The following is a 21714-nucleotide window of genomic DNA, read 5'->3' as shown; positions in this document are numbered from 1 at the left end:
AACTTCTAGCACTAATGTTCTTTCAATTGAAACTACCTCCAAAATGATGGTCTACATTCCCATTCTTTATGGCTCTTTGGGGAGTCCAACTCTAACCCAACTAGATAAAAATAGTCACTCTCTGTTTTAATAGGTGCCATGTGATTGTAAACCAAAGTATACATTAGTTACTTTAAAGGCACTCAGGGGGCAAACAAATTTACATGCTTTCCATTTTCTCCATTAAAATTTTGCTGTGGAAAAATGGAAAAAACCGGAGTATCTGGTACCACTGGCTACTCTCAGGCAGACATCTCTTATCTTTGCCATGAAAGGGTATTGCTAGTTTTTCAAGAAAAATCCTCAAGTCAGAAAAATACCATTCAGAAATATTCTGTACTTCTGTAAGTCATACCGAAAGGAAAATATCTAGGATACCCCTTATATGGAGAGTCTAAAAAGAAATGCTACAAAAGAACTTATTTACAAAACAGAAAAAGACTCAGACTCAGAAAATGAATTTAAGATTGGGAAGGAGAAAGGACTGGGGAATAGATAGGGAGTTTGGGATGGACATGTACACACTGCTGTATTTAAAATGGATAACCAACAAGGACCTAGTGTATAGCACAGGGAACTCTGCTCAGTGTTATGTGACAGCCTGGATGGGAGGGGATCTTGAGAGAGAATGGATGCATGTACTTGTATGATTGAATTCCTTTGCTGTCTACCTGAGATTATCACAACATTGACAATCAGCTATACTTCAATACAAAATAAAGTTTAAAACATAAAACTACAATGGAAAAAAAGAGAAATATCCTGTACTATTGGACCTTTGGGGAAAAGGACCAAGAAGAAGCAAATAATGTAAAATGGGTCTGGTTGCATCCTGACAGACATTATACACATACTCAACTTTCTTTTTATTCACTATCCTTTTTGGAAAATTAATTTTTATACCATCCTAGGATAGTAACTTATACTAGTGGACTGCATTGCCTATGGTAAATATTTTTTCTCAAAAGAGGTGAAAAGGTGCATGATGAGAAGCATTTCTGTTCAATCTCATTTCTTTCACCTTGATAGTAGTCATTTGCTGCTCAGTAAAGAACAGCATTCACAGAATGAATTTACCCTATTGATTTAGAAAGGGTATTTATCTGGTGCTTGTTTAGAGTTATTCAATAATCAGAAGCTTACAATGAACCCTCATAAACACACACAAGCACCCTGAACACTGGCTATTATTTCTGGATTGAACACTTATTATCTCTGTGATCTTGAACAGCATATCCAAAACATTGCAGAGCATGCTTTTTTATGTGCAAAATGAAGTACTACATAAATCCAATTCATAGGAATTTTGTTAAGATCAAAGAAATAATGAAATTGAAATGTTTAGCCAAGTTGCTGATGTAATGTCAATGGTTACTGAGGCCTACTGTTACTATTACATACTTTCTATCATATCTAGTGCCTGGAACATATGAAAAATAATTAGACATAATCAATAACCTTTATTTTCAATGATGATCACACACACAAAGATGGACACATAAATATATATTCTGCTTGTGATGCTGAAACTGTTTCTTTGCGATTTGCTTCTTTCCCACACAAAACTCAGAACAACAGTCTTCTCGTAAAGGATCAGTAAATATTTGTTGAGAAAAATAATTTAAGTTCAAAGAACCTATTGGCTCTTTGTTTCTAAATAAAATGTGAGACTGAAGGAGTTTTTGATATCTACATATCTACAAGTCAATCAGTGGATACAACACATTAGAAATTGAAGAATAAGAACCATATGATCATCTCAACAGATGCAAAAAGCTTTCGACAAAACTTAGCATCCATTTATAAAAAAAAAAACAAAACTCTCCATCCAGAAAGTGGACAAAGAGGGGACATACCTCAACATAATAAAGGCCAGGTATGACAAATCCACAGCTAACATACTCAGTGGTGAAAAGCTGAATGTGTCTCCTCTAAGAAACAAGACAAAGAGGTCAACTCTTGCTACTTGTTTTTCAACATAATATTGGAAGTCCTTGCCACAGCTATCAGACAAAAAGATAATTCCAAATTATAAAGGACAGAGTAAAACTTAAACTGTTTGTAGATGATAATATAATATACATAGAAAATCTTAAAGATGCCACCAAAAACTACCAGAACTCAATGAATTTGGTACAGCTGCAGAATAGAGAAGTAATATATATATATATATAAATCTGTTGAATTCCTACACAATAACCACCAACAATCAACTGTCAATAAGGGAAATTAAGGAAACAACTCAATTTATAATCATACTGGAAAGGAAAAAAAATACCTATGAATAAAGCAACCAGAGCAGGTTCAAGAACTGTACTTGGAAAATTTTATGACAGGAATTAAATAAATTCAGATGACACAGAAACATATACTGGTAGATCTATGGCTGATTCATGTTGATACTTGGCAGAAAACAACAAAATTCTGTAAAGCTATTATCCTTCAAATAAAAAAAAAAGAAACATAGACTGTTTTCATGAATTGGAAGAAATAGTACTGTTAAAATAATTGTACTATTCAAGGCAATCTACAGACTCAATGCAATCTCTATTAAATATCAAAGGTATTTTTTCTCAGAGGTAGGACACTTTAAAATTTTTGTGAGAATACAAAAGACCTTGAATTGTAAAAAAAAAAAAAAAATCTTGGGAAAGAACAGAACTGGAGGAATCACATTCCTTGAATTCAGGCTATAATACAAAGCTACAGTAATTAACACTGTTTGGTACTGGCACAAAAACAGACACATGGATCAGCGGAACAGAGTAGAGAGACCATAAATAAGCCCACATGATTATGATCAGTTAGTCCATGACAAAGCAGGCAAGAATATGAAATGGAGAAAATACAGTCTCTTCAGTAAGTGGTGCTGGGAAAACTGCACAAGTACATGCAGAAGAATGGAATTAGAACATTTTCTCTCACCATATACAAAAGTTAACTCAAAATGGTTTAACATCTAAAATCAAGCCTGGAAACCATAAAACTCCCAGAAGAACATGGCACTCTTTTAACATGAATCATAGTGATATTTTTTGGATGTGTCTCCTAAAGCAAGTAAAAGTGAAAAACAAAAACCCCAAATAAAAATAAGGACCTAATTAGACTGAAGAGCTTTTGCACAGAAAAGCAAATCTTCAACAAAAAGACAGCTTACTGATTGTGAGAATATATCTGCTAATGACATGACCAAAAAGGTTAATATCCAGTATATATAAATAGCTCATAGAACTCCACATAAAAACAAAACAAACCCATTTTAAAAATGGCAAAAGACCTGAATAGACAATTTTTAAAAGAACATACTAATGGTCAACAGACATATGAAAAGATGCTCAACAATGCTAATCATAAAAATGCAAATATAGCCAATATTTTATTAATTATAAATGAAGTTTAACCTATAAAAATTGTGTATCACTGTGTTATACATCTGTAACTTATATAGTATACAGCAACTATACCTCAATGCAAATTTTATGTGATGTAGTAAAATTCCCTTTAAATTTACCAAAAGAGTTTTTACTTCAGCAAACCTTAGAGAGTTTAGTAGAAAGAGTTAATTTGTTGCAGTAAAAGAAATAATTGAGACATCTGTATAATTAGCGTTTGGTTTGCAAAGTCAATAATAATATTTCACCTAGAATTTCTTGTAAACCTTCAGTTCAGTTTTAATACAATGTAGTTGATTAAATATACACTTCAATTCATTGTAATTAAATGATATATAAACACCAATTTTCCCTTAAAGTTATAAACAGTCATGTAGCACGATAAGCAACACTAATTCTGAAAGAAAATATCTTATGACTTCCAGATTCAAAACAATAAAGTATCACCAGCTGCATTAGCTGTTGCGCCAGAATATTTTGGGGTTTAACATTAAGAAGTACCAAGAAATCTGAATTTTCAATAAAATATCAATAGATATTGTCAATAGAGTATACATCTTAAAATCTTCAAAACCAATTGATAGTCTCTGAATAATAATGTTACATCCCAATATCGACAAATGTAATAATAACAAAGCTACAAGGTAGCTTTCTCAATCTCTAGAATTCATTTATTTTAGGAATCATACTTTTCCTGAAAATAAATCCTGTAACATAAAACTATCTAAATACCACCTGTAATTGAGCATTATCTCTTTAAAAGATATTTTCAAATATCACTTTCATTAATGTTTGGATTTATAGCCAATCTCATTTTATTACCAACTCCTGTGATTTAGCATGGTAGATTAGTTATGACTATCTGTGACAGGAAACAACGCAGTATAAGTGAAAAATAAAACTTTTTTTAAAAATCAAGGTTAGGGTTATTCTATTTCATAACATCAGTCCAATTGCTCAGTCGTGTCCATGGTGTCATGTATGTCCATGGACTGCAGTACGCCAGGCTTCCCCACCCATGTCAAAACAACACACAAAAAATAATCATGTAATCCAGTGCTTCTTGAACTGTAATGTGCACTGGGTTACTCAGGAGTTTTGTTAAATTACAAATTTACACTTGACTGTTAAAGTTAGGGCTTGAGATCCTATACTTCAACAAATCCCCAGATGATGCAAATACTACTGATCTCTGGATCATACCTCTAGTAGCAGGGATCTAAAAGATCCTATGTAAGTAACTGTGATTTTAAAATATAGCAATTTTATGTTTTGTAAATGAAAGTACTGGTGCTTAAAAGCTCAGGAAAAAATGTCCTATGACATCAAATTCAGAATATAAGATTTATAGTACACAGCAACTTGATTTGCTTATTTAATTGTTAATCCACAACATACTGTTGATTATATATTATGTGCCTGGAGTGTTAACAACTCTTACCTTCCTCTCCTGCCTGTTGGGACTCTCTTGAGAGAATGGGACAATGTCAAGAAGCCAAGCATTCTTCTGGATAGCAGACTCAGGAGCTGTTTGCCTTAAGGATGGAGGCAGAAAAAAGCACAAGTTTCACTCACAAGGTAAAGTTTTATAAAGATTTTTATAGATGAGTACAAATTATTATTTTAATATCACTACCAATTTCCTCCAAAATCTGTCTCCTTTTATCACCATACCAAACCACATCCCATGACAGAAAAAAAAAAAAAAGAAAAGAAAACTTTGGCTTTTAGTCTCTTCTTCATTCCAATTATTACAATAATCCTTTAAATTGATTATATATATTCTAAATGTTGCCAAGCCTTTCAGCCCTATGATAAATGGAGAGTGGCATGGAAACATATAATACCATATGTAAAATAGATAGGTATTGGAAATTTGCTGTATGACTCAGGGAACTCAAAGAGGACTCTTTGATAACGTAGCGAGGGTGGGATGGGGTTGGATGGAGGAGATGGGAGGGAGGTTCAAGAAGGAGGGGACATATGTGTACCTATGGCTGATTCATGTTGATGTATGGCAGAAAGCAACACAACACTGTAAAGCAATCATCCTTCAATTAAAAATAAATAAATTTAAAAAATTATTTTACATATACTTTGAACATTGGGTATGCAAGTGTGTGTGTGTGAGCATATATATATCTCTATCCATAGGGGGAAAAGTATAATTTATAGAGCAGAAAAATAAGTCTTATCTAAGGAAAAGATGTCCATTTTCCTAAAGATTCTTGTGGTTGCAAAAAATGAAAACTTGCCTGAGTTTAACTTAAGCAAGAAAGATACTGGGATGAATCAAGAATGAACTAGAATAAGGGATGGGAGTGCTATAAAGAATCATGAAAATAATCCTTGTGTATTTTAAATTTTTTTCTGTATATGTGATTTATTCTTTTGGCTTGCTGAATATTAGCTTTCTCTGTCACCTAGTTGACAAGAGTAGTAAGTAGCCAATGCTTTGAGCTGCTACATGTTTATCTGACTTCTTCAAGAAAGCATCAGGGGGAGATGAGCCTCTTTATCACAATTCCCAAATGCAGGAAGGGATCTTGACTGTAAGCAGGGATACATTTGTCCATTTCTAAATCAACTAACCGGAGAAGGCAATGGCACCCCACTCCAGTCCTCTTGCCTGGAAAATCCCATGGACGGAGGAGCCTGGTAGGCTGCAGTCCATGGGGTCCCTAGGAGTCGGACACGACTGAGCGACTTCACTTTCACTTTTCACTTTCACGCATTGGAGAAGGAAATGGCAACCCACTCCAGTGTTCTTGCCCGGAGAATCCCAGGGACGGGGGAGCCTGGTGGGCTGCCGTCTACGGAGTTGCACAGAGTCGGACATGACTGAAGTGACTTAGCAGCAGCAGCAGCAAATCAACTAACTGGTTAGGCATTTTGGTCACATCTGTCCTCAGCTTCCCAATGACGTCATACGGGTGGGGACAGGCTGGATACATTCAGAAACAATCAAGAGGAAAGTGCTCTGCTACAAGTGGTGGATATTGTGAGGTTCATGCCCCAGCATCCTTTTCAACCATTTCACAGTTTGTAGTAGGCATATCATTTATGTGGGATTGACCTCAGATCCAAAAGGACTATGATATACTTAAACCAATTAACACAGCTTTATTGCCCTTGCCAATTACTGGTTCAAGAATAAAGGTGCTTACTGAGTCAATAAATTCAGAGGAGAGGCTTTCTGGGAAGGTCTGTAACAGGTGCTACCTCGTTCTTAAGTCAATAGAAATTCAGTTCACTAGGTCAAAGGGAAAAGAGCTGGTACAACAGAGGTCCTTTCCCTTAAAATGTCTTCATCAATATTGAATACAAATTATCCGAATTTTCTCTTACTAACCTGATAGTTTAACTCATTATGCTTTATATCTTTTCATATATTAATATATGATTGTGCCTGTGCTTAGTCACTCAGTCAGGTCCGACCCTTTGTGACCCTTTGGAATATAGCCCCCAGGCTCCTCTGTTCATGGGATTTTCCAGGCAAGAATACTGGAGTGGGTTGCCATTTCCTTTTCCGGGTGATCTGCCTGACCCAGGGATCAAACCTGCATCTCTTGTGTCTCCTGCATTGCAGGCAAATTCTTTAGCTACTGAGCCAGTGGGGCAGCCCTAGTATATGATTCCCTGGCAATTAACCAAAGCAATTTATATAGGGCACCCATGCTAGCTTAAGTTGGAGACTTCAGTCTGAGCAAGTCTTCTTGTTTATATTTATCAGAGGGCATGAATTAGTCTCAGAGGCATGCTGACTGGAATTGTCCACAGAAGTAAGCGTGGTCGCAGAAGATAAACAGAAAATAAGTTTCTTCAGCTTCTAACATGTAACAGCCAAGTAAAAAAGTGAAAATTTTAGCCCACATATGTGTTACCTTAAAGAAGAATCAATAGTTAGATCAAATAGTCTACTGTCTTACCCTTCACACTGACTTATGCTTTTGGCCTTGAGAGAACAAATTTCAATTGCCTTGTTCATAAATGTAAAAGTAGTTTGTATATCCAGTGGTCAACACATGTAGGCTGTACTAATGTATTAGATAAAAACAACTAGGGATGAAGATTCTAAAGTCTATACTATCTGAGAGTACATTTTAGTTTTCTTTTTTTTTTAACTTGAAGTTAGCTCCTGAATATCTAGACAGCTTTCACATAGCATATTTTCAAAACTTCAAAATTTAAAATAATTTGTAATGTTTTAATATTTTACCTTCTTACTGTAATAATTGAGCCAAAATAATTGGTTTTTTGACAACACTTATTTGACACCCTTTTTATTATGACAGTGAGTAAGAAAAACAGCCAGTATGTTTCATACATTTACTATATGCTGTATTATGAGCTATTCGCCTAGTTTATCTCACTCTAATACATCAAAGGAATTGAAACAGGAACTTTAAAATCACATATTAAAGAAAAGGTCAGCGAAAAAGGTACACTGGTGGCAAGTAATCATATGAAAGATGTTTCATATCATATGCAGATGACGCCACCATTATAGCAGAAAGCGAAGAAGAACTAAAGAGCCTCTTGATGAAAGTGAAAGAGGAGAGTGAAAATGTTGGCTTAAAACTCAACATTCAGAAAACTAAGATCATGGCATCTGGTCCCATCACTTCATAGAAAATAGACGGAGAAACAATGGAAACAGTGAGGGACTTTGTTTTTTTGAGCTCCAAAATCACTGCAGATGGTGACTGCAGCCATGAAATTAAAAGGCACTTGCTCCCTGGAAGAAAAGCTATGACCAACATAGACAGCATATTAAAAAGCAGAGACATTACTTTGCCGACAAAGGTCTGACTATTAACTGCAGCTTACAGTACTTTTATTCATAACTGCCAAAACTTGAAAGCAACCAAGATGCAATTTCAGCAGGTGAATGGATAAATAAAACATGGTATAGCCACACAATGAAATATTATTCAGCACTAAAATTAAAAAGAAACGCTGTTAAACAAAGAAAATGTTACTGGTTTCTGTGTTTATATTTCCTGTTCTTTTTACCTTGCAAAGACTTACGGAGAGATGAAGGGGAAAATTCTACCTTCAAATTATTTTAACTTTAAATGAATCAGTCTAGCTTTTGTCAGGAACATATTTCAAATTGCAAAAGATTGGAACAAGCCTAAATGCACATGAATACAGAATGATTAAATAAATTATGATAAATTCACACAATAAAACATCATAGCCATTAAAAATAATTAGGTAGTTTTCTATGTAATGATATGGAACTATTCCAAGAGTTACTGCATGAGAATGTCAAGGTGTAGAACCACGTGTATGACATTACTGACATAATTTGTGTGGGGGAAAAAAAAAACACCTATGCATATTTTTTATAAATGCATAAACTGTCTGGAATATATACAAAAACTAGTAAATGTACTATTTCTACAAAAGTTACTGGAAGGTGATAGGACAATGTCACTGAGCAATACACTCAAGGTAGGCATTGAACATATTCTTCTGCATGTTTTGAATGTTGGGCATGAGTCACTTATTCAGAAATGCAAGTGAAATATTTTTTTAAACATATATTTTCTCCCCAAAAAAAGAAAGATTAGGCCCTGAAAAAACATGGCACTTAACAAAAGGAAAGAGTCAATCTGGAAAGTATATATAGTGTATGATTTCTACTATATAACATTCTGGAAAAAACAAAACTATGAAGAAAATAAAGAGAGCTGAAGTTTTCAGGGTAGAGGTGGGGAAAGGATGAATAGGCAGAGTATGAATGATTTTTTAGGGAGGTGAAAATATTCTGATATTATAGTGAAGGATATATGTCTTACGACGTACAGTGCTGGGAGTAATGCATGCATGCATGCTAAGTCGCTCAGTCGTGTCTGACTCTTTGCGACCCCATGGACTATAGCCCACCAGGCTCCTCCACCCATGGGATTTTCCAGGCAAGAGTATTAGAGTGGGTTGCCGTGCCCTTCTCCAGGGGATCTTCCCGACCCAGGTATCAAACCCGCATCTGTTATGTCTCCTGCATTGGCAGGGGTTTCTTTACCACTAGCACCACCTGGGAAGCCTCTTCCAAATAGGTATACCCTCAGAATTTAGCACCATTAATTTTCTTTACAAGGATGACAACTCCCAGTAAGAATCAACAGAAAACAGGTGACAGCAGCCATCTGGAGGAGCACTCCTCTCCTCAGGATATTGCTGATGAGGCTAAACTGTCCCTCACATCTCAAGGAGACTAACATTTAGGTAACATAAAATAATCTCAGTCCTGTCCATTCTTGCATAGCTAAGACAATGTCACATCTCAAGGGACATAGTCCCCAAGTGGTCATGGAGGAATAGAAATGTTTCCCAAGACGGTAATGTTTATGTAAAAGGACTTTATCTATGAATAAGTGTATGCTTATAATTGAAAAGAAAAGGTTTTGTGAGGAAAACAACCAAATTGCACTGTAGAAGGGTACTAAAAAGTAAACCTAAGGTAAACAATGGACTTTGAGTGACAATGCTGTGTCAATATAGCGAAAGTGTTAGTCACTCAGTCATGTCCAACTCTTAGCAACCTCATGGCAGGCTCCTTGGTCTATGGAATTCTCCAGGCAAGAATACTGGTGTGGGTTGCCATGACCTCCTCCAGGGAATCTTCCCAATCCAGGGATTGAACCCGGGTCTCCTGCACTGTAGGCAGATTCTTTACCATCTGAGCCACCAGGGAAGCCCTGCATCAATGTAATTTCTTGGTTTAAAAAAAAAAGTATCATTCTGGTGAGTGATATTGACAGTGAGTGGTGTGGAGCATCTATGCTTGTTTGGGGGATGGGGGCATGTGGGGTATCTTTCTTCCTCTCAATTTTGTTTGGCTAAAATGGCTTAAAATAAATTATTAAAAAAATAGAAGATAAGCTATTGAGGAAGGTCTCAGTTTGTTAACAGTGGTGCCAGAACATGAAGGAGGTTTTAAAATCAAAGCACCATACCTGTAACACTATGCTCCCTCTTTGGAAACAGAAAGTCCATACGTTTGACCTTCTTATGTAAAGAAGAGCCTTTCAGAAAACACACTCTGTGCTTAACAGCAACCCTGGAGAGAAGACAGCAAGAAAATATATTTATGTATGTTAAGTATTTATTTTATCTCTAGCAAAGTTTGACTACTGATGTAGAAAAGATGAGAGAAATGAATTGTGCAGAGAGGAAGTCCAACATCACCTTCTATGAGTCCCTACTAATTCCCATTTAAGAACAGAACTCACTCTTCTTACTATAGCAATTCCAGTCCATTAATTCCCACAGAGAAAGGCAGGTGAATTTCTGATAAATCTCAGCTATTTTTTTTTTTTTACAGTTTTTCACCCAAGATTCAAATTATTTATCCCCTTACCAAATTGTTCAAAACTTTCCGACAAGATATTTCATTGGCAAAAATATCTGTCTACAAAGTTTAGTTTTTCTATTTCTTTTTTATATAGCTCAGATGTCTTAAGCCATTATACATTTTACTGCAAAATTTCTTAATGACAGAACACTTCTACAAGACAACTGGAAATTTACTGAGTTTTTCAGATGAGCTTTAAATATAATCAAACTGTATAAATTTAATACACATAAGCATACAGACTTTCGAGATTATGAATTTATTGATCTTCAGCTCATAACTGAATCTAAGTCCAGAGTTTACAGAATTAAGAAACTCAGGAATGGGTATTTTTTTTTTAAAGAAACATAGCACCTAACATCAAAGCCAATAAACTCTAGAGCTAGAAGATCAAAATTTTTTCATTTTCGAAGCTCTTTGTGACATATTTAAGAATCAGAAACGATTTATCACATGAATTACCACATGTCCCTACTAAAAGACAATTTTACACAAGTAGAACTGTTTTTACATGAGGTAAAAGAGTAGATTCATATATGAAAACAATGAACCACAAACATGGTTCAAGTGTTTAAAGGGTAAATATTGGTGATTAAAAAAAGTTACTTATGATTCACATTTACTACGAAAAATTTGACAAAATTACTGGTTTGGTATGTACAGGCTTTCAATATGAAATCTGTTTTGAAGCTAGACATTAAATGAATATTGAAAGTATTTTTAAAAGCAATCCTTTATTTGAAAATACAATATAAGGATGGAGATACTTATGCACGCCTAAGAGCCCATATGGAGACCATGATGCATATGTCATAAGCAGTTAAAATATCATTTAGGCCAGTTCATTTGAGTCTTTTTGTAGATATTCTTAGTGCTCTCAGACCTTTCATGTATTTTAACTGATGCATTAAGTCATTCAATCATTCATTCACCAAATATGTAGAGTGTGTTATGTGCCAGGATCTTTGGCAGAATAGAGAATAAGCTGTCAAAACGATGAAGTCCTGACTTCACCCATCACAGAATCTGGAAGGAAGACAGACAAGCAAGCAACTTCCAGAAAGCCTCTGAAGTGTTCCTCTAGGGGCTAGAAGAAAGCCTTAAGGAGACCAAAGCAATCTGGCATCCCAGAGCGGGACCAACAAACGTGGGCTTCAGAATGCATGGTGGGGAGATGTCCTGTAAGCCGAAACCCGAAGGCAAAAATAAAAGTTGCAGGATGGCAAAAGCATGAGGAGGGAGGGGAAGAAGAGAAAAACATTTCATTTTTTGCAGGCTTGGTGAGACTTCATATGAACCTGAAGAGAAAAGCAACTGATCTCCCACTTCATGCCCTAAAGGCTGAAATGTCATTCTTCCCAAAGGGAGGCTCTCCTATCATCACCTGGAAATTACTTATAACTTTTGAAAAAAGAGCCCTGGATTCTTATTTTTGCACTGGGTCTCGCAAATGATGTGGTCAGTCATGAGACAGAGGATAGGTACATAATGATGAAAAGGATAAATCTAGATTGTATCAGAGACATAAAAAGCTGTATGAGGAAAAATAGGGAACCAGGGTTTTTCTCCAATCTCAGTCTTTCACTTCACATGTGGACTTTTCTGCATCTGTGAGTTTCCTAAACATTCTTACTGAACAGAAAACTTTTTTCCCCAGGTTAACCTAGAAAAGTAGCTTGGGGTATTTAATTGTCTATATAAAATAAGACACTTCACAGCAGTGACCAATATGTGGCCCTAAGACCATCCAAAGGAGGCCACTGGGACCCTGGCTTCTGTAACTCACATGATTGCATGTTCTCCCACATACATAACAACAGATAAAGTCTTGATGTTAGCTTTTCCATAACTGTCTTGGATATAGTCTGGCTTTCCACTAGAAACAATAATACTCAAACATACACACCTACACAAACACTTCCATAAAATTTGACTCTGCATATCAGATTTCCTACAACCAAGATGAACATGAAACTTTGGCAGATTCCCAATTCATCCTGTTCCTTTACAGAGAGGGGCAGTAGAATCAACTGTGCTGGGCCTCAAACTCACAAACACCCCACGCTTGATTTAAGACTCTCCTGTCACCATCTGGAAATTACTTATAAATTTTGAAAAAGAAGCCCTGGATTTTTATTTTGCACTGGGTCTCACAAATGATGTGGTCAGTTACTAGACAGAGGATGGGTAGAGAATGATGAAAGGGATAAATCTAGATTGTATCAGAGACATAAAGAGCTATGTGAGGAAAATTAGAGAACTAGGCTTTTTTGCAATCTCAGTCTTTCATTTAACATATTGACTTTTCTGCATTTGTGACTTTCCTAAACATTCTTACTGAACATAAACTATTGTTTTTTTCTAAATATACTTAACACTGATTTGATCTTACCCTTAAGCAATGATATTGCAATATCATCAGTTTTATGACTCAGCCACGCTTTTTCTAATATATTTATTTAAATGAATAACTTTATAAACAAATGTCTATGGCATACCATCTAAAATCATTCTGAATACTGCCAGGACTAGGCTTACTAAGCTTTGGGAAAACACCGAGACATAAAAGGAAAGGAATATGTATGTGAAGCTTTTTTTGTCAGGGTAACTATCAAATCCATTAATGAGGATTTGCTCCACAGAGGATGGAGCAAAGTATTATGTCTCCTTGAAGTGTCCTCTGCATTGTGTCATCATCAAGCCCCTGTAACTTTCTGTTCTGTCCTTACCTAACTATGCTTTATAACCTGTGTGCATTCCTCCAGGTAACAGAGGCCATTGTAATGACAAACTCAAGTTCCCACTCTATTGATCACATGAATCTTAGCTAAAGAGTTCAAAACATGCTTGGGGCTGGTGCATGGGGATGACCCAGAGAGATGTTGTGGGGAGGGAAGTGGGAGGGAGGTTCATGTTTGGGAACGCATGTAAGAATTAAAGATCTTAAAATTTAAAAAATAAAAAACTAAAAAAAAAAAAAGAGTTCAAAACATGCATGCCCCACTCTACTAGAGGGAGGGAGTGAGGGAGTGGAGTGAGGGGGAGTGAGGGGGAGTGAGGGGGAGTGAGGGGGAGTGAGGGGGAGTGAGGGGGAGTGAGGGGGGGAGAGAGAGAGAGAGAGAGAGAGAGAGAGAGAGAGAGTTCAGTTGCTTCAGTCATGTCCAACTCTGCACTCTACTGGACAGTGTGTGTGTGTGGGTTCAGTTGCTTCAGTCATGTCCAACTCTGCGACGCCATGGACTATAGCCTGCTAGGCTCTTCTGTCCGTGGAACTGTCCAGGTAAGAATACTGGAGGGGGTTGCTGTTTCCTACTGGACAATACATCATACCAGATCTAGGTCTGAAAATTTAAATATTTTCACTATATTACTCTGTAAAAAATACCACCCAGCTTCCCTGGTGGCTCAGAGGTTAAAGCGTCTGCCTCCAATGCAGGAGACCTGGGTTCGATCCCTGGGTTGGGAAGATCCCCTGGAGAAGGAAATGGCAATCGACTCCAGTATTCTTGCCTGGAGAATCCCACGGATGGAGAAGCCATCCACGGGGTCGCAAAGAGTCGGACATGACCAAGCAACTTCACCTACCTACCTACCTACCTACCATGTAACTGGCTAAATGCAAGCCACTCTCTCTCTCTGATGTATTTATTCCTTTTTTTTCATGTCACTCAAAATTTCTTTCCCAGCTAAAAGGATGTCGTATGTTTTCTCATGTCGCCCACGCCAATCTCCTACAAGATCTCTGCCTGAACACAGTAGAGTCCCAAACTAGTTTAAAATTCTTTAGTTCTTATACATTTTTCACAATTTAAATATATTTCCCTACAACCTTACCACCTTTGTTTAGTTATAAGACTTTTGATGCTTAGAATTCGACATCTTTTTCCTTAAGATGGCAAGAAATATACATAGTTATTTATACAGACATCCATATATATTTATAGATATATTTCATATTTCCTTTGTCTCCGCTTTCTTATTAAACTTGGGTTTGGGTACATAAACACAAATAGATTTTGAATTGCCTTTTTCCCAAAAATAAACCCAATTACTATATCTTATCATCATCTATATAAATCAAGTTTAATTCATTATTATAAGTTGCTCCAGTAACAAATCACCAGTTCTAAACTTATCAAAAAATACTAAATTAAAATATCCATCATAATGACATTTAAAAATGTTGTGATATATATTATAAACACTTGAATCATTCCTTCAAAAATACTTTTAAAATTCTTAAGATTTTTTAAACAAAGTATAAATGTATCTAAATTAGAAAAGAAATTTAGAAATATATATCAGTTGATAGATGTCTTCCTCTCGCAAGGCTGTATTTTCTTTTGTCAAACAAGTGATGAGAGCTCTATAAGCAGTTGCAATTTTTATTTGATGATAAAATGATTGTTTATGGGCTTATTCACTGAGAAGTTATTTTAAGGCCAAAACTAATAATACATGAACTGGTTTCAAAACTATTATTGAATTTGTGACTGTTCTTTACATCCATTTTCCAGAAAAGTATTTGGATTGATTCCCCACCATACCTTAGTCCACTCCAACTTGTCACAATACCAAGATATTTTGGAGTCATGTAGATATAATCACATGTTCTAATTAATTAGAACAAACTGTAGCAGACAAGATCTGAAAATATTTTGAAATATGCTGTAAAGTTGGAAAATGAAATAACATGGCATTCTCTATCTCTACCTTATTTAGAAGACACAGAACAGAGAATAAACAAAGAATATGCTTCATAATCACTGTTTGGCTATTTTGTTTTAGCCTGATAGTTTTTAGTTAGATGATACTTGGTTTTTCTTAATAGCAGAAAGCGACATTCATCTCGATGAATACATGAGTTTTCCAACTTTCTCATATTCTAGACAAGTGAAAAGAACCAACTGTTAAAAAATCAGAGTCCAACTCTAGAACCTCAGAACTTAAGGACTTGCTCGTTTTACTTAAAGGAAACACTTCTTCCATTTGGCTCCCTCAGAGGTTTTGTTTGGTTGGTACTTTTTGTTTTATTTTCTTTTTTTAGGTACTTATTTTCTCTAACCTTATCATGAAAATATCTGGTAGAAATTAAAATAGGTAGGGCTAAAAGCTGAATTTTGTGATAAATATAAATCCAGTTCCAAGATTAGTCAGCACGTCTGAAACCAAATAAAACGTTGAAAGACTGTTTAAAATTTCATGACACACACACATATTTAAGAACAGATTTGGAAATATCAGTATTAAATATCATTTTAGAATATATTATCACTCTCTATAAAAAACAACAGTTGTTAAGACACCCATAAATAGGACTATGTTAAATAATAATAAGACATTTCTAGCCCATGTACAGAACACTAATTCCAGATGTTTGTTATAGAAACTTATTCTCTTGAAACACCTACCCGAGTAATTTTTCCATCCTCTGCTGTCTCAAGGACATTGTTGTCGAAGTTACAAAAAGTCCCCCAAGTTGTACTATTCTGCAATTGTACATGATTGGCTCCTACAAAATAGGAAGGCACTGGCTTCATTGATTTGGCCCTGACTTTCCTCTGAGTTGTCTGTATTGAAAGATGTTTTTTTTTTCACCAGGGTTCAGAAGGCCCTCAAGCCTTTTGACTTCTAACCATGTCATCTTTCCCTCCACTCAAATGAAAAATGTATTTTTTTAAGACCTGAAATGAATTTTTTCCCCCAGCCAAACTTTCAGTTCCTTGGAATGAGTTTTTGACAGCTAACCTTATTTTACCAAGTAATACATCATCAGAGCAACACAGAGCTGATAGTATATCATGCTGGTCTAGATGAAGTATTACATCTGAACATCATAAGAACCACGTCACTCAGCTGATGCATTCTCACTACACTGTCACCTGGCCTGCGGAAACCTAGACAACTGACTTATACCTTTCAAGGTTTATTTAAAGGGATATTTCTTATTTAGCAAATTCTGTCCAGTGCTACAAGATCATCCATTTCCACTTTACCTATAGAAAGAGGTAGTAACTAAGGTCATTTAGGGCTTAAGGAAAAGTTGGAAAATGGAGCCAAATCAAAGGGAATGACTTTCCTTCCCTACTTAAAAATGGGAATCCAGCTGTTATTTTTCTTTTTTTTTTTTTTTCTTTTTTATTTTATTTTATTTATTTATTTTTTTTTTTTAGTTTTTTATTTTTTACATTTTAAAATCTTTAATTCTTACATGCATTCCCAAACATGAACCCCCCTCCCACCTCCCTCCCCATAACATCTTTCTGGGTCATCCCCATGCACCAGCCCCAAGCATGCTGCATCCTGCGTCAGACATAGACTGGCTATTCAATTCACATGATAGTATACATGTTAGAATGTCATTCTCCCAAATCATCCCACCCTCTCCCTCTCCCTCTGAGTCCAAAAGTCCGTTATACACATCTGTGTCTCTTTCCCTGTCTTGCATACAGGGTCGTCATTGCCATCTTCCTAAATTCCATATATATGTGTTAGTATACTGTATTGGTGTTTTTCTTTCTGGCTTACTTCACTCTGTATAATCGGCTCCAGTTTCATCCATCTCATCAGAACTGATTCAAATGAATTCTTTTTAACCGCTGAGTAATACTCCATTGTGTATATGTACCACGGCTTTCTTATCCATTCATCTGCTGATGGACATCTAGGTTGTTTCCATGTCCTGGCTATTATAAACAGTGCTGCGATGAACATTGGGGTACATGTGTCTCTTTCAATTCTGGTTTCCTCGGTGTGTATGCCCAGAAGTGGGATTGCTGGGTCATAAGGTAGTTCTATTTGCAATTTTTTAAGGAATCTCCACACTGTTCTCCATAGTGGCTGTACTAGTTTGCATTCCCACCAACAGTGTAGGAGGGTTCCCTTTTCTCCACACCCTCTCCAGCATTTATTGCTTGCAGATTTTTGGATCGCAGCCATTCTGACTGGTGTGAAGTGGTACCTCATTGTGGTTTTGATTTGCATTTCTCTAATAATGAGTGATGTTGAGCATCTTTTCATGTGTTTGTTAGCCATCCGTGTGTCTTCTTTGGAGAAATGTCTATTTAGTTCTTTGGCCCATTTTTTGATAGGGTCGTTTATTTTTTTGGAGTTGAGCTGCAGAAGTTGGTTGTATATTTTTTAGATTAGTTGTTTGTCAGTTGCTTCATTAGCTATTATTTTCTCCCATTCAGAAGGCTGTCTTTTCACCTTGCTTATATTTTCCTTTGTTGTGCAGAAGCTTTTAATTTTAATTAGATCCCATTTGTTTATTTTTGCTTTTATTTCCAGGATTCTGGGAGGTGGATCATAGAGGATCCTGCTGTGATTTATGTCTGAGAGTGTTTTGCCTATGTTCTCCTCTAGGAGTTTTATAGTTTCTGATCTTACATTTAGATCTTTAATCCATCTTGAGTTAATTTTTGTGTGCGGTGTTAGAAAGTGATCTAGTTTCATTCTTTTACAAGTGGTTGACCAGTTTTCCCAGCACCACTTGTTAAAGAGATTGTCTTTACTCCATTGTATATTCTTGCCTCCTTTGTCAAAGATAAGGTGTCCATATGTGTGTGGATTTATCTCTGGGCTTTCTATTTTGTTCCATTGATCTATATGTCTGTCTTTGTGCCAGTACCATACTGTCTTGATCAATCTCTTTCTAAACTGCTGCAGTGAGAGAAAATTACAACCCTTCACCAGAGCCAGGGGTGCAGGAGATGAAGTTCATTTCTGCTGCTTGCTCACTCTTACTTTCTGCATAACTTCCTCCTTGGGTGTCAGCTCTCCTATTGGAATTTCTTAGCTACTCACAGCTCCTTGCTGTGATAACCTTTGGTACAAGGATGCCCATATGCTCAAATTTCTAGAATACAACAAGACCCTAAAACCCCGGCAATGCCACTCACTAGTTTTGCAATCTTGAGGAACTCTTCTTTATTTTTCAGTAGGTACAAATTGGGAATATGATTACTCATTATCTAGGATTGTTATGAGTTCAATGAAATGATACATGTCAAGTCTGGAAATAGTGCCTGGCACAGAGCAACCGAGTAATTAAGACTAGCTCTTACCATTTTTACACTTTTTTTTTTTTACTTAATTATTTTACCTGCTTCTGATTATTATCTCTTCAATTTTTATGTAGCACTCTGACTTGGAGCCCATCTCATCTGTAATATTACTTCCTTAGGGGGTCTCTTCCTAATTACCTCCCTCTGTTTTATGTTTTCATAGCACCAGATCCTTTTTCTTAGTAGTACTCATTGCAAGTATATTTAGTTCATTGTTAAATATCTGTCTCACCCCGTGAACAATTAAAAACAGCAGCAAATTCTGTTACTCCTCCTATTGAGAGTTGCAAGGAAATTTCACACCCTATAAACCAATGACTGCCTTAGCGATTTGAATTGCCAATAGAATTTAGTAGAATTACCCTCTGTGACTTGTGAAGCTAGCTAGGAAGATGCTTTGCAGCCTATATCTTGTTGTACTACAACACTGAGGAAAGCCAGCCCCCATGTAAAATGTCCACCACCCCTCAGACATCTATGCTGTGTGGACCCCAAGCAGCCCCTGGGAAGGCCACATACGGAGGGATCAGGACCTTTGCTGTGATAGCCACCATCAAATGGACAGGTAGCATCTTGAAACAGGATCTCCCAGGTACGATAGTTGTGCAGGTTGATGCCACATGGAAAACACAGACGTTTCAGTGCCTCTATTCAAACTGCTGATTGTGAGTGAAGTAAATGATTGTTGGTTGTAAGCCAGTAAGTTTTGACATGGTTTGTCAACCAGCAATAGATAACCATAAAACTCTCCTGCACCTTGGGTTGCAGTGGGAGAGAAACTATTTCTCTTTGTTCATGGCTATGTCATCAGTTCCTCACAGGCTGCCTGGCCTATCATAGGACTTCAGGAAACATTTATTGAATAAACCAAAAAATGAATTGGCAACATCAATGTACTGAAGAGACGGGGGACTGGAAGTGATAATTCAATCTCGGTTATCTTATTGGGCTGCCCAGATGACTCAGCATTAGAGAGCCAATGCAGGAGACATCCCTGGGTCTGGAAGATCCCGTGGTTGAGGAAATAGCAACCCACTTGCCTAGATGATCCCATGGATAGAGGAGCCTGATGGTCTATAGCCCATGGAGTTGCAAAGAGTAAATTAGTTCATTTTTCCCTTTAAAATAATAAACTCTTACAGCTAAATAAAATAACAACACATCACAGGGCATTTCCATTTGACTCAGCAACAGTAACTGAGCCCCAGGTCTGTTCTGGTTGCTGGAGTTATAGCCATCAACTCTCCTAAATCATAGCTGAATCCTGTGTTTCTCCAGTTGTGGTCTATGAACCTGAGTCAGAATTACCAGGAGATACTCATTAAAATTTTGGATTTCTGAGTGCCACCTCAGATCTGCTGATTCAGGATCATGAGAAGTCAGGTGGCACAATCTGCAATTTTTAACAAGCCTCCCAGCAATTCTTGTACACTGTGAAGTGTGAAGCTAGGCTGCAATCAGATTGAGTTTTTCAAACTTGTAATTACTAGGATGCTTCATAACAGCAAAACATAAAAGATTTCAGACCTCTCTAAACCCACTAGTTATAATCCCTGGGGACCAGTCCTGGGAATTTTTTTTCTTTTGTGATTCTTATGAAAAAAGTTTAGAGACCAGTATTTTTGTTTATTTATTTTGCCTGAAGAGGAAGTAGACACAAGATGCTTTTGTATTCCTGGTGCCCAGTTGTTGCATCACCTAGCAGTAAGTCAGGCAAGGTACCAGCCTTTTGCTCCCTAGCACATCACTTTTGCTTTTTCAGAGGTATAGCATTTCCTATGTAGGATGTATTTTATTCTTGCCAAGGAAAATTAGACTTTCTTATACTATGCCAGAGCCATAAGATAAACAATTATATAAAATCTCCTCAAAGAATACTATCTGTTTACCTATTTCACCTATAGTCTTCAAAGTATATTTAGAATAATTTTTCATCATATACATTCATTACCTAGAAATGTCTGGCATCAATTAGCTGGGTGGAAATGACTGAGGAAGGAAGGAAGGGAGACTTTGATTCAACCTGATGTTAGTACAGATGTTGGTTAACTATTACTAAATTAGAAATAAGCAGGGTGGTGTAATGGGAACTGTGCAGCTATTCTGTGAACTAACTCTCTAAAGCAATGGTCATACATTTCTCTCTTTCTCTCTTGCAAGCATGTATGGGTATGTTTCTAAAGAGGCAAAAGGAAGTGGGGGTATGAGACACCCAAAAAGCTAAAGAAAGTCATGAAAATGTAGCAACGATAAAGCAAAGTTTTAAAATGTCAGGTTATACCATCTGTCTACAAGGATTTTTTTTCATTACTAGTTGCATTTTCTCATTATTACAAATAAATATTCCTCCATCATATGTTCTAGAGAATGTACTATGTAAAATAGACTGTTTTAAGAGGAATATAAAGTCAAAGCATGTTCACTCCTTTCTAAAAGCTGGTCAAGCAGGGAGCAGAGAGGGCTCATGTACAAATGATTACACACCAAGTGAAAATGTGTCCATCATTTGCCCAAGGAAGGTCAAAATCAAGTTTTGGGATATTTGTTTGATGCTAGTTTGACTGTGGCGGGTAAAAGCTGGGCAGCCTTTAGAAGCTATGACATTTGAACTAAGCCATGAAAGATTTCAACAGAAGGAGTGAGAAGAACATTCTAAGCACAGAGAATATGAGCCAAAGAGGTGGAAAGAGAAGGGCATTTTGAGGACATTTTTGCATAATCACGGTATATATGAAGAATAAGGGATATTACTGGGAATGGCAGAGACCATGGATGAACTTTAATGCTAGGTCAAGAAATATGAAACTTTATTAGCTTGTAAAAATAGCTTTTGATAATTATCAAAAGGATATAA

General features: G+C 36.4%; 1 non-coding gene across 1 annotated transcript; it reads left to right on the top strand.

Annotated features, from left to right (window-relative positions):
• The first annotated feature begins 14188 nt into the window (after positions 1-14188).
• Positions 14189-14260, top strand: TRNAW-CCA (transfer RNA tryptophan (anticodon CCA)). The gene has a single exon. It is a non-coding gene; the product is annotated as a tRNA-Trp (tRNA).
• The last annotated feature ends 7454 nt before the right edge of the window (positions 14261-21714 follow it).

Source organism: Ovis canadensis, chromosome 19, assembly GCF_042477335.2.
Source record: "Ovis canadensis isolate MfBH-ARS-UI-01 breed Bighorn chromosome 19, ARS-UI_OviCan_v2, whole genome shotgun sequence".
NCBI lineage: Eukaryota > Metazoa > Chordata > Mammalia > Artiodactyla > Bovidae > Ovis > Ovis canadensis.
Note: the sequence above shows the minus strand (reverse complement) of the source record. Positions and strands in the feature narration are given on the sequence as shown.